The following is a 13488-nucleotide window of genomic DNA, read 5'->3' as shown; positions in this document are numbered from 1 at the left end:
TTCTTTCTAAATGATTATTTCCTTGAAGAATTGAATTACACCAGAAATCTGCACAAATACTACACACATTTTTTATTTGGTCAGAACAGGATCTGATGCTATATCACAAAGCTTTTCTGTGTTCAAACTTAAATTCTCTTTTACAGACATTACAGTTTCAGATCCTGTTCAAATGTTCATATTCTATTAGTTCAGAACAAACATCAGAACATTATTTTAGTTAAATTCCAACAAAGGAACAAACATTATTTAATAAAAGAGTGTTAAATAATAATATATAAAATATAAACAAAAAAGAAAAACAGAAAACAAAAATGAACCTCTACAATATCTACATTTGAATAAATATCTAAAAATATCGATACAGTACTTTTTAACCTCCTAAGACCCATTGTCCACATTTGTGGACAGGAGTTTCACAACTTTATACAAAAAAAAAAAAAGAAAAGAAAAGAAAAGTGTCCACCACAAAGGACATTCCATAAAAATTTTAAAAACTGCATCTGAAAAAACTGTTGCATCATGATGTTTCCAATATAGGCACTGATTTAATAAAAAAACAAAAAAGCTTGTACTTTGCTGACATGTCCTGGGTCATAAGAGGTTAATATCAATACAGTATTATGAAAGGAAATATCGTGATATATTGCAGAACCGATATTTTCTAACACTCCTAAGTAGTAATATGCAGTATGTAGCTGTAGTACTGAAAAGAAGATTGGAAATAAAAATAATAGATGATTACTCTTAAATAATGTGTTGAAAATGTCATGAATAAAGTACAGATTTTTGTGTTAAAATATTGAGAGTGAAGGCCAGAAGTGGCCAGACAGTAAATACTTAAGCAAAGGACGGATACTGTGCAGTAATGAGGTATTTGTATCATTTGTATTTGAATATCATGATACTTTGTACTGGTTGAAATATTTGAACTTTGTTTCCTCCAGAGGTGGAAAAAGTACTGAAATATTCCACTTAAGTAAGAGTACCTTTACTTTTACTAAATTATACTTCAGTACAAGTAAAGCTACCCATCTAAAAATCTACGTCAGTAAAAGTAAAAAGTTGTTCACTTAAAATGTACTTACAGTAAAAGTTAGTTACTTCTAGTAACTTAATGTAGGTCATTCCTTCATAGTGTAAAAAACGACAAGGGGCCAAAAATCCAAGCCAATGCTAGATGTTTTTAATAAAAAAAAAAAAAAAAAAAAAGCCATCCAGCAGCTAGTTAAATAAGCTACAATAATTAAACAGAGTTTTCAAAGAGACCAAATGCAGATACAATCACACACTCATTCTATTATTTTTGATATTCCTCTGATAAAAAAACAATATGTACCTGTGGGGTTAGGTGACTCATGCCGTCTGTTTATTTGTTGAACATGTTTGGAATCAGGGTAGTTTCCAGTCGAGTACAAACCAAAATTATGATATTGTTAATACTGATTTTAAAGCTGACCAGAAGTGTTCTGTTCTCGGCTCCTCACAGCTGCTAGTTTGTCAGACACCTGTGTCCTTCAAAACATGAATGTTTCTCTCAGTCAGCTTCTTGATTCTGCATATTGTGAACTACTTTATCTCTAAAGATCGCACAAGGTACAGTTTGACCTTTTAGCCCATAGCAGAGCAGGAGCTCTCAGTTCTGGAATTCAACAAAGAGTAACTTTTCAAACTTCCCAGAATGACTCCAAGCTCTTCCATCCTGTCCTGTGTCCATCTGACATTCCTTCTTCTGCTTAGTGACAGTATCATACGCCATATTTTATATTAACCAGTCCCATGTAAGCTCAGCACAGCCTCTATAAGTTCGACTGATTTTCTGTATTCGGTAGAACTGACTCTTGAGAAAGGGCGGGGCTTCGTCTGTCAGTTTTCTCATTTGTGCACAAATAAACGGATCGTCTGACTGAAGCAAATCCATTCTCCACAAAGTCTTTGTTGTTTTCCAAGCATCACAATATCACTAAAGAAGACACATTTGGCTTAATGAAGGACAGTTTTAATTAGACTACGTTGTTTGAAGTGCACATGCAAAGGCTTTACCATTGTCTTTGTCCTTTGGTTCATTTCATTTTTTTTTTTTTTTACTCATTTTTCATTTTTTTCATAATTTAATGGGATTTTTTTTGCACTAAAAACAAAGACAAAACTTTGGAGTTGTCATTATTTATAGGTTATTCTGTTATTATTTTACTGGTCCGGCCCACTGGAGATCAAATCTGGCTGAATGTGGAACCTGAAAGAACATGAGTTTGAGAGCCCTGTCTTAAGGCGTCCATACACTGTGTGATTTTAGAGACGATTACTCACTCGTGCGACTCTTTCTGGGATGGGTCCAGATGTGCCTCTAATCATGTGTGGTGCTTGGTGCAGTGTACATGGGCTAAGGAGAAGCCATTAACACCTCACCACCACACGACCAGCAATCGTGTGTTCGCAAGAAAAACGGAGCTGTTTGAAATCCTGCTCGCTCCCCGTGAGGGTATGGCACTGTCAAAGCAGTGCCACGAGCCCATGGGCCTCAAATTCTCACACTGTGCATGCACGAACACACACTGTAAGCCCGGATAAGTCGAGTTTACTCAAAAAATTTGAGGCAAGTGATTGCACTTAAAGGATTTGAGTAATGATCGACTAATCAGTTGGTTTAAGTAGGTTCAACTTTAATGCTAAAAGTATTGAACTTAAACTATTAAGTAGAAAACACTGAAAGACAAGTTATTTGTACTTTAATCTGTTGTAAAATCAACCCCACTATCCAACCATTCAACTCAGCATTTTAGCTTACACTGACTAATTCCTCAATTGCAGCCAGATTAATTTCTCATTGATTAAACAACTGTTTTTAAGTGAATCAAACTCATAATCCTATTCCTGACCAAAATAGGTATGAAATTATTCAACTTAATATATTGTAGCATGACTGGAAGTTTGCTCGATGTTATTTGCCAGTACCGGAAGTGCTTTTAATTTGACACGATATATAGATTTCCATCATACGTTGACAGTTTTAGATGAACAGTAAATCCATAGTTCTTCCTCTGGCTCTGACTCATGGTGCAGCTCTACAAAAATACAAAAACAAACACAAAAAGACCAATAAACACTGACATACACACATTAAATCCAAATTAACACTAACACCACAACCCCACTGAACCCCTGCACAGAAAAAGAACACATTTACAACAACATGCCCAATACCCACAATGCAATGCGAAGATACAAAGGTGTGGTCATGACTAAAACTGAGTGATTTAATTCCATTCAACTTCAACTTTTTCGTACTTTCAACTATGTCTACAAATTAGTAGAATATACTGAACATTTTATAGTAACATCATAAAAGCTATTAGAGTCATAAACAAAGCTGGTTATCTCCAATCAAGTAATCCACTTTTTGTAGAATCTGGTTTACTAAAATTTTTTGATATTGTATATTTAAAAACAATGTTTCACGTTAAAAGTAAAAACCTTCCTTTTTGTATTCAGAACATTTTTAAATTAAGAGAAGGACATTATAATTTAAGAGGGATGTTTGTGTTTGAAAAATGTAAAGTAAGAACAAATGTTAAATATCACAGTGTTTCAGTTATTGGTGTCAAGCTATGGAACGAACTGAAGGATGAAGTGAAATTGTGTAGCTCACTGTTGAGTTTCAAAAAGAATTTAATTTGTCAAATTCTGAAGGGCTATGAAAGTAATATGATTACAAAATGATTTATAACACTGAATGTAGTATAATTTGTGTTTAAGTATTTACCTGCTGCAACTACGGGTGTAGACGTGAATTAAGGATGTGAATAGGAGAAGCAGAAATAAGCCTCCGGCTTCAGCTTCTGCCTTTTTCAGTTACAAAACGTGTTAATTTTATGTTTGCTTGTTTTTTAATATGTATGTTTTGTTTTGTTGTTGTTGTTGTTTTTTTTTTTTTAATATATGTATATGTTTTGTATTTGTATTTAACTGAAATAAACATTCATTCATTCATTCAAACTTAAATCATTTAAGTGCATTGTAATTAAAGCATTTTAGTAAATACAAATTCCGGGCTTACAGTGCAGAAGCGTACAATAGCGTACAAGCTAACAGTAGCTGGCTGTTGTCCTAGTGCAGTTTAGCTTTTGCAGCTTCACTCTAGTTCCCTTCGCTGTAGGATTGACAGCCCATACTGTCCACGTCTGGACAAACAATTCCTGCACCAAACACGTCGTCGTCTTTTCTTCTTTTTTGATTCCTCACAGATAATGGCACATATTACCAAAGCAGCTCGTTGGTTTTTGTTTAGCACTACCATTTTGTGACTCACGCCAATACACAATCGTCTATGCACTTCTGGATTCCTTGGTATTTTAACATTGTATTTCCGGATCCAACACTGGAACGTGTGGTGCGTCCTCTGGTGTATGGTCCTACAGTGTGGTGCGTCCTCTGGTGTATGGTCCTACAGTGTGGTGCGTCCTCTGGTGTATGGTCCTACAGTGTGGTGCGTCCTCTGGTGTATGGTCCTACAGTGTGGTGTGTCCTCTGGTGTATGGTCCTACAGTGTGGTGCGTCCTCTGGTGTATGGTCCTACAGTGTGGTTCATCCTCTGGTGTATGGTCCTACAGTGTGGTGCATCCTCTGGTGTATGGTCCTACAGTGTGGTGCGTCCTCTGGTGTATGGTCCTACAGTGTGGTGCATCCTCTGGTGTATGGTCCTACAGTGTGGTGCATCCTCTGGTGTATGGTCCTACAGTGTGAGCAGTCAGGTCACATACCAGCATCGGTCCGTACAGTGTGAGAACAGGAATCGTGAGCCTGACTTTACCATTGATTCGCACAGTTTGAGATGGAGCTGTGTGTAACGATGGAAATAATCGCACAGTGTATGGACGCCTTTAGATCATCACGCCGCTGTGAACACTTTGGATACTGCTCTTTGAAAGTACTTTAGTCTGTATTTTAGTCTAGACTGAATTCATTCACTAACTCGTCCCGGTCGATGGGCTGATTTTTCTTTGCTTTGAATAAAGTTGAATAAACCTTCTCCACATGTACCGAGGTCATGGAATCACAGCAATACACCTGCTGTTTGTGTTTCTAGCCACCCTGTTTTTTTTTTTTTTAATGAATGTCAAAATCTAAATCAAACTGGCAAAAACAAAAAAAAAACCCTAAATGTAAAACAAGTCAGACTAAAGAGACTCAGTTAAGTGATTAAATTACATTTCTTTTCTGGACTTTAAAAATGGATACCAAATATGACCACAACTAGAAGAGGAAAGAAATATTTCACTGTCACCTTTTTTTTTTACAGCAGGCCTTTTTTCTGTCTTGCTGTTTGTAGTGTTGTCAAATGCTAGGAATTAATACGATCTTCAGGTTGACCTTTTCAACCATTACGACCAGTCTGAACCAAGGTTATTATTGTTAATGAAAACTAACGAAATGACGAAAACTAGAATTGAAAAAATGTTTTCGTTAACTGAAATAAATAAAAACTCTTATTAAAAGAAAAAAGGATAACTGAAACTGTATTGTGTGCTTATAAAACTAACTAAAACAGATAAAAATTATTGATAAAATTCCCTTTCATTTTTGTCAGTGTCTGATTGATATAAAATGGATTTATTTTGCTTGAGCAATTTTAGTTGGTGGCACCATATGATATTTAAGGGTCCGTCACTTGTGGTCACTTGTGGTTTCCAGTCGTCTTCTGGTCCCCACTCTACCTGGAAACATGGAGACTAAAACAGCAGAGTCCTGTCTGGGATTTATTTGAATACGATGAGAAGAAGAGAAAAGATATAAAAAAAAAACTAAAATTAATACTAAAATGAAACTAAAACTAAGCATTTAGAAAAAAATGAAAACTAATAGAAACTAGCAAACCTGCTCTAAAATCTAATTAAAACTAACTGAATTAGAGAAAAAAAAAGTCAAAACTAAATAAAACTAAATTATAATGAAAAATCCAAAACTATTAGAACCTTGCATCAGATATGACCCATTTGAATGTTCAGAGGCTCTGTAGTGTTTGTCAATGTCGGATTGATATGAAATCGATTTATTTTGCTTAAGCAATTTTATCTAGTGGCACCATATGACAGTTAACGGTCCGTCACTTCTCGTCACTTGTGGTTTCCAGTCGTCTTCTGGTCCCCACTCTACCTGGAAACATGGAGACTAAAGTTGGGAGAAAGCAGCAGAGTCCTGTCTGGGATTTATTTGAATACGACCACAGAGAAGAAGAGTAAAGATATGAAAAAAAACTAAAACTAAACTAAAACTAAGCATTTAGAAAAAAACTAAAACTAATAAAAACTAGCAAACCTGCTCTAAAAACTAATTAAAACGAACTGAATTAGAGAAGAAAAAAGTCAAAACTAAATAAAACTAAACTATAATGAAAAATCCTAGGTCTGAACACTGCTTTACAAACGTTCCCGTCACACCACAGTGCCCTGTCTCCATACTGTCCGCTGAAGAGCTGCCTCTGTTTACTAAGACGTCTGCGTAGGTTCTCGTTTGCCCAGGTCACCGTTCTTCTTGGTAGTTCTTCTGAGTTCAACTGCACTGGTTTAGCCCATTTGAAAAAAAAGAGCTAAACCAGTCCAGTTAGTGGAACTTAGCTTATGTATGTGACATGCACTTGCATCATAAGATTCAAAGGGCCTTATCTGAGCTCAAATCTAGAATTGCTAATTGGCTTCTGTACTGCTATTTCATCAGAAAAGTCATTAAAGGAAATGAACTTTATCTTCATGTGATATCCCAGTTAACACTGAGCTACATTTAAGCAGGAACAATGGTTAGTGTAAAGTCCAGCAGAAGGACTTAGATCTGCACTCACTGATCTAGTTAACGTGCACATAACAGAACCATTGGACCTGCAGCATTCAACATGAACAAGGACCACATGCACCAGACGAAGGGATGGGAGTGAATACTAATTTAATGCACCAGTCCATGGATAAAACCACATACAAACATAATCCATGTGATGAAACACTACAGTCTGTGAGACAGTATTGCACATGAGAACAGCATCGTTTCAGTTTGGGTGTCATCTTTTCATCTCACTCACTACTCCTGTAACAGTGGGTACAGTTACATGATGTTTTTTAAATCCGATTTGTTTTTCCAGAAGAAATTAATTCGGAACTAAAGTATTTTCTCTTCTGTTTCCATGGAAATGTTAAACCCGAATAAAGGTTTACATGAGGTATTAATGAGGCAGGTCCACACAACCTGTGAGCTCCCAAAGCATTTATTCTGTTACGTGACGTTTGGGGCCGAGGCCCTTCATCAGACCGAGGACAGACAAACTTCCACAGGTGTTTTATATGCAGCATCTAATCACAACACGTGACCTGCGATATACATAATTTGGAATAACAGAAAAAAGTCTATTAAAACTTTTCAAACATATGATCAATTATAAATGATCAAGAGTCAAACATTTCAAATGTCCACAAATACAACTTACACAGGTGTTTTATATGCAGTGTCCGACCACAATAGCACATGACATGTAATATACGTCATCTTAGAAGAGCAGAAAATAATTTATTGAACCTTATCATACGTACAATCAATCATAAATCGTCAAATGTTTCGAATGTCTACAAATACACATAATTTTTAGTGATCATGCTGCGTTGCACTCATATTTATAAACAGGCATTAATCAGATTTCTACAGGTCCATGTACTGTCCATCTGAATGTGGTGACAAACACCACAGCATGTGTGCACAGTTCTTACTGACAAAAATACAAGAACAGATTTACAAAAATGGATTTACAAAAGCAAAAACAAAAGCAAAGAAAAAACTATATTGGGCAACGTTGAGATACATCCAAATAGGACCTTCCTTTATTTTTTCATGGTTAATTTTTTTGGGATCCTGCACACCTCCTATTTTTGGATGTGCGCGTCGTTTACCTTTTTTCAGTATTAATGACGCAGATAAGTGAGCTAAAGGGTTTGTGCTGCAGCACTCACGTTGCTTTGTTCTGGCAGCCCTTCTGTTAGCTTAGCTTAGCCCTTCTGTTAGCTTAGCTTAGCATAGTCACTGCATTTCCATGGTCACATGTAGCCAGTTTTTTTAAAGGTGATTTGTTGTCTTTTGTAAGTGATTTTGTGAAATCCGATTCTCTGTAATTATTTCTTTAGATCTGCGACTTACTGCACTCATACAATCTTGGGACTGTTGTGTTGATGGAAGTTGGAAAATCTTTTGGTTGGAAGGGATGCATGCGCTAAATTAGCTTTGCTTTAGCGTTTTAGCTTTGCATTAGTTTTTATTTCCCAAGATTTTATTCCTGCAGTAAGTCACATGACCATGATTTCAGCCTCAGTTTGTGATCATATTGACCCCAGTGGACTAAAGGAATGATTAGGGAGAACTGAATTTACCAAAATCACTCCTAAAATACTACAAATCACCTATAAAAGCCTGGCTACGTCTGACCATAGGAATGAAGCCATTATGCTAAACTAGGCTAAGCTAAGCTAACAGAAGGGCTGCGAGAACAAGGCAGTCGGTGCACTGCAGTGCACACTTATCGAAGTCATTAATCCTTTCATGCACTAAAATAAATAAATAAATAAACAAAAAATATATAAAAAACAAAAAATAAAGTTAAAAAAAGACAAACTACTACTACTACTACTAATAATAATAATACAAATTATCTTATGAACCTATTTTACATGAAGTTGCAAAAATGTCCATTCATCTGGACACTTTGTATTTAATTTTTGAAATGAAGAAACATGTATTTACAGATAAATTGTGTGAAAACTGAGGGGGGCTTGTAGTTCTGGGGGTGAGAGTATGCTCAGGGGAGATCTACACAATGTTTCCAATTCATGTCAGAAAAGATATGTAGTGTCTTAAAACTTTAATAAAGATATGTGCAAAAACAAACAAACAAACAAACAAACAAACAAACAAACAAACAAAAAAATCCATAAATATGTAAGAGAACAGCTGTAGAATAGCTGTCCACTGTAGTGACCAGTGTACATGAAAGGGTTAGTTTATGACAAATGAATGAATAAAAAACAGGTGTTGAACTGTTCCTTCAGGGTTTTCCAGGCTGGTAGATCCCATCAGAATAGCCCACTGGAACGCTTTGGGAAGACTAGACTGCAGTGCATATTCTTCCGCCAGCGCAGAATGTGTGCGTCATCACGACAGGACAAGACACTGAGCATGTGCAGAATGGAAGGAATAAAGTCCAAACGGAATAAAGGGTTTACATGTCCAGGAAGAATTTAGACCGCAATTAAAAGGGGATTAAACCAGTGACTTTATTCAGGTTTAAATTTAATCCGAACTATTCTTTTTCAACTGGAATAAGGTGTTTACGTGGACATCTGAAATAGGATCGAACATTTATTCAGATTAAACCAGGAATAAAAGTTGTCATGTAAACGCACGGAATATTAGGTTATTACAGGGCTGTCAAACTCATTTTCTTCCGGGGCCACATTCAGCCCAATTTAATCTGAAGTGGGCCGGACCAGTACAACACTAGCATGATAACCAATAAGTAATGACAACTCCAAATTGTTTTGGTGCAAAAAATAACGTTCAATTATGCCAATATTTACATTTACAAACTATCCAAACAAAAAAGATGGGAATAACATGAAAAAAAAACAAAACAAAATTTGTTAAGAAATACAAGTACAATTTTATCAATATTATACCTGACTACATTTTATACTGTAATTCAAAAAATATTTAAGATAGAGACATGAATAATACATAATTTTAAAGGTATTAACTAGTACTTGAAGGTCATAAAAAGAAACAAAATATATAGTGCCATCTTTTGCCATAAAAATTTGAAAAACTGCATGGTTATTTATGTAAGGAGCAAAAATTAACATCTAAATTTTCCTTTTTTTCTAAACGTTTTAAAAGTGTGGTTGCAAGTGTCTCCTAATTATGAAAATTTGCTGAGATGTTCTTTAAGGTGTCTATTTTGATAAACCATGGATGCATTTTTAATTTTTTTTAAATATAACTATGACTTATGGCAAGAGTTTAGAAGAATGGAATGGTTATGTAGGGAATTAGGAATTTCGGTTATGTATTCAATCCAATCCAACTTTATTTGTAAAGCACTTTAAAACACCTGCAGTGGACCAAAGTGCTGTACGGAAGAATAATTAAAACCAAAATAGAAGAATAAAATACAGAAGAGATTTAAAGACATAGAAACTGTACAAAAAAGAACAAAGTGCTCTACAGAAGAATAAATAAAACCCAAATAAAAGAATAAAATACAAGAAATAGATTAAAAAGCCATACATTAAAAACAACAAAATAAAGAAATAAATGAATAAAATAGATAAATAAGAACAATAAACCACTAACAAATAAAAACAGTAGAATAAAGATAATACCTTCAAACATCTCAGATGGTTTCAAAACCCAAGGAGAAAAGAAAGGTTTGAAGAAGGGATTTAAAAACAGACAGAGGAGGTGTGTCTGATACGTAGGGAAAGAAAAGACAAGTAAACTCTATCTATCTATCTATCTATCTATGGATGTAACGATTACCGGCATAACGATAAACCGCGGTAAAATTGCCAACCATTAGTATTACCATTTAAATTCTAATTCTCATGATAACCGTGTTTGATTACCGCACTTTTCCAGAGAAAACGCCTATGTAAAGATCTGCTTTTATGTCAAATATTTGAGTATAGTTTTAATTTATTACAGTTTTAATTGTATATTCCTAATATTTGGAACCAATATTCACTTTTAAAGTCTTTGAAAAGGTTCGTTAAGCATCTGTGTGTTATTTATGCAATAAATTATATACATTTATACATGTTAATTAAAAGTTTTTTGTTGTTGTTGTTGTTGTTGTTTGTTTTTGTTTTTTTTCAAAATACAACTTGGTTAAATTATTTCAGTGTGTGTATCAGTACTTTTTGAACATTTTGAGCATAATTTCAACAATGCCACAATAATAATGATAACCGTGATAATTTTGGTCACAATAACTGTGATATGAAATGTTCATATTGTTACATCTATCTATCTATCTATCTATCTATCTATCTATCTATCTATCTATCTATCTATCTATCTATCTATCTATCTATCTATCTATCTATCTATCTATCTATCTATCTATCTATCTATCTATCTATCTAATGTCTAAACAAATGGACAGCACTCAGGACAAGGCTGAGTAGCGACATGCTGCTTTAATCAGCCTTAGAATCTGAGAGTCCATCCCATACATGAATTGGGAACTTGAGTGAATTAACAGGATGTTTTTCAACAAATCTTCAGATAAACTGTGGGCCTGTTTTATTCCTATCTGGGTGAATGTGAGAAGGCCTTTGTTCCCAGTCTGCCAGGCTCTGTTCAGGACTACACTGGGACTGCAGAGGTTTGTGTTCACATGTGGATTTGTAAAGACACAAAACCTCTTTGTGGAAATGATTTCCCCTTAACTGTTCTCAGAGCAGCTGTCTGTGCAGGATCACTATGACTGTGATGAGAGCTGCTGGAAAGCTCAAGATCTCAGACAATTTTAGCCTGAGTAGAAGGGTATTTTATGTCTTTTATTGCCGTCAACATTTACACATCACCAGTGTCTTTAACTGAATATTTGATTTTAATTCACTCAAATACTTGCTGCTGGTATTTTTTGCTAAATGGATGGATTTGGTCAGATTTCCTTCCCGGGGAAACACATTTAATTGAAAGGAGTCGTCTTTGATCGCTACACCCAAGGGTAGAAAATGGAAACAGTCCCTAATTGAGGTGCAGCATTTCTGAGCTCCAGCTCACTCTGTTTTGAAGAAAGGATGAGCAAATTAACAGGCAAATGTGCACATATCTGGCCAGAAATGATGCATCCTCCTTGGAAAGACATTACATTTTTAATGAAAAGGAGAAAGACTGTTTCAGCTACGGCTGACTTTTCATTTCCTGTAGTTTACTGTTAGGCCTGAACTTCTCAGTTACATTCCAACGTACAGCTCTTAATGTGATTCCATTGGCTCCATAATGTATCTGGCTAAGAACTAGGTCTATGGTGCAAATGAGATAAAAATATGTGATAGTCAAAATACATCCACAAAAACCAAGTGGACGATGTAAAATTAGCCCTTTTTTATGCAAATAAGCCTCGTTGCAAAACCATCTAATTCACAAAAGACCCACGTAAATTGCCACAAGCAGTTCAGCTGGTGCTTATAAATACATGCATAAAAGCAGTGTTAACTGAACACACTCACCTTTCAGGCACTGATTCTCACTTTGTGATGCTTCAGTAGCTGGGTTTTCATTACAGCTTTCCTCAAAATAAAAGCGATTTTTCTACAATTTCGACAAAGTAATTGCTACTTGTAAGTGTTTCCATTGAAGAGTGTTTAGCTTCTGATGCGTGATTCTAGTACAGTCCCATCTCGTGACATGCCGTAAATCTCATAAAATATGATATAGTTCTTGCTAGACGCTCGTTTAAGGCAGATATTTGCACTGAGTTTGATCCAAACCTCCATGGTGTTGCCACTGTAGTGTCGGTTCATCTATTGCAGTGACTGTCTTCAACTAAAGAAGGGAATGGATATTCGTCCCAAGGCAAAGTCCTTATTTATGGCAGTGGCCTCAAAGAATGGATTTATGGGACAGAACTGTACATCAGGAATTCACCAACAAGTTATGGATCCAGAATTTCCAAATGCAACGTTTAATGAACTGTGTGATGTTACTGGACCACTGGACTTGTCCTGCCCTAGAACCACCTGTTCTGAGTACAGGGTCATAGGGGACACATTTGGCCTGAGCAAAACCACCGTGCACAGAGGGTGAAAATGCACAAAATGTGTTTCCATTACACTTTTGAGCTATACTTCTATATCGAAACATCTCAAAAACCACCTCATGAGTGTAAAAACTTTTTTGCGACCTTTGACAGTTTTTGCGACATTTCATTGTTTTCATTACCACTTTTCTATTGCGCAATTTACATTTTGTGCATTTCTGAAGCAAGGTTATTATCGTTAACGAAAACTAATGAAATGACGAAAAGCAGAATTATAAAAACATTCTCGTTAACTGGAATAAATAAAAACTATAATTAAAAGAAAAAAATGATAACTAACTGAAACTGTAATGTGTGTTTACAAAACTAACTAAAACGGATAAAAATTATGGGTAAAATTCCCTTCGTTTTCATCTTTGTCAATGTCATATTGACATGAAATCAATTTATTTCGCTCAAGCAATTTTAGCTATTGGCACCATATGATATTTTTAAGGGTCCGTCACTTGTGTTCACTTGTGGTTTCCAGTCGTCTTCTGGTCCCCACTCTACCTGGAAACATGGAGACTAAAGTTGGGAGAAAGCAGCAGAGTCCTGTCTGGGATTTATTTGAATACGACGACAGAGAAGAAGAGAAAAGATATTAAAAAAAACTAAAACTAAACTAAAACTAAGCATTTAGAAAATAACGAAAA

The sequence above is a fragment of the Sphaeramia orbicularis genome, chromosome 21 (genome assembly GCF_902148855.1).
Source record: "Sphaeramia orbicularis chromosome 21, fSphaOr1.1, whole genome shotgun sequence".
NCBI classification, from domain to species: Eukaryota; Metazoa; Chordata; class Actinopteri; order Kurtiformes; family Apogonidae; genus Sphaeramia; species Sphaeramia orbicularis.
Note: the sequence above shows the minus strand (reverse complement) of the source record.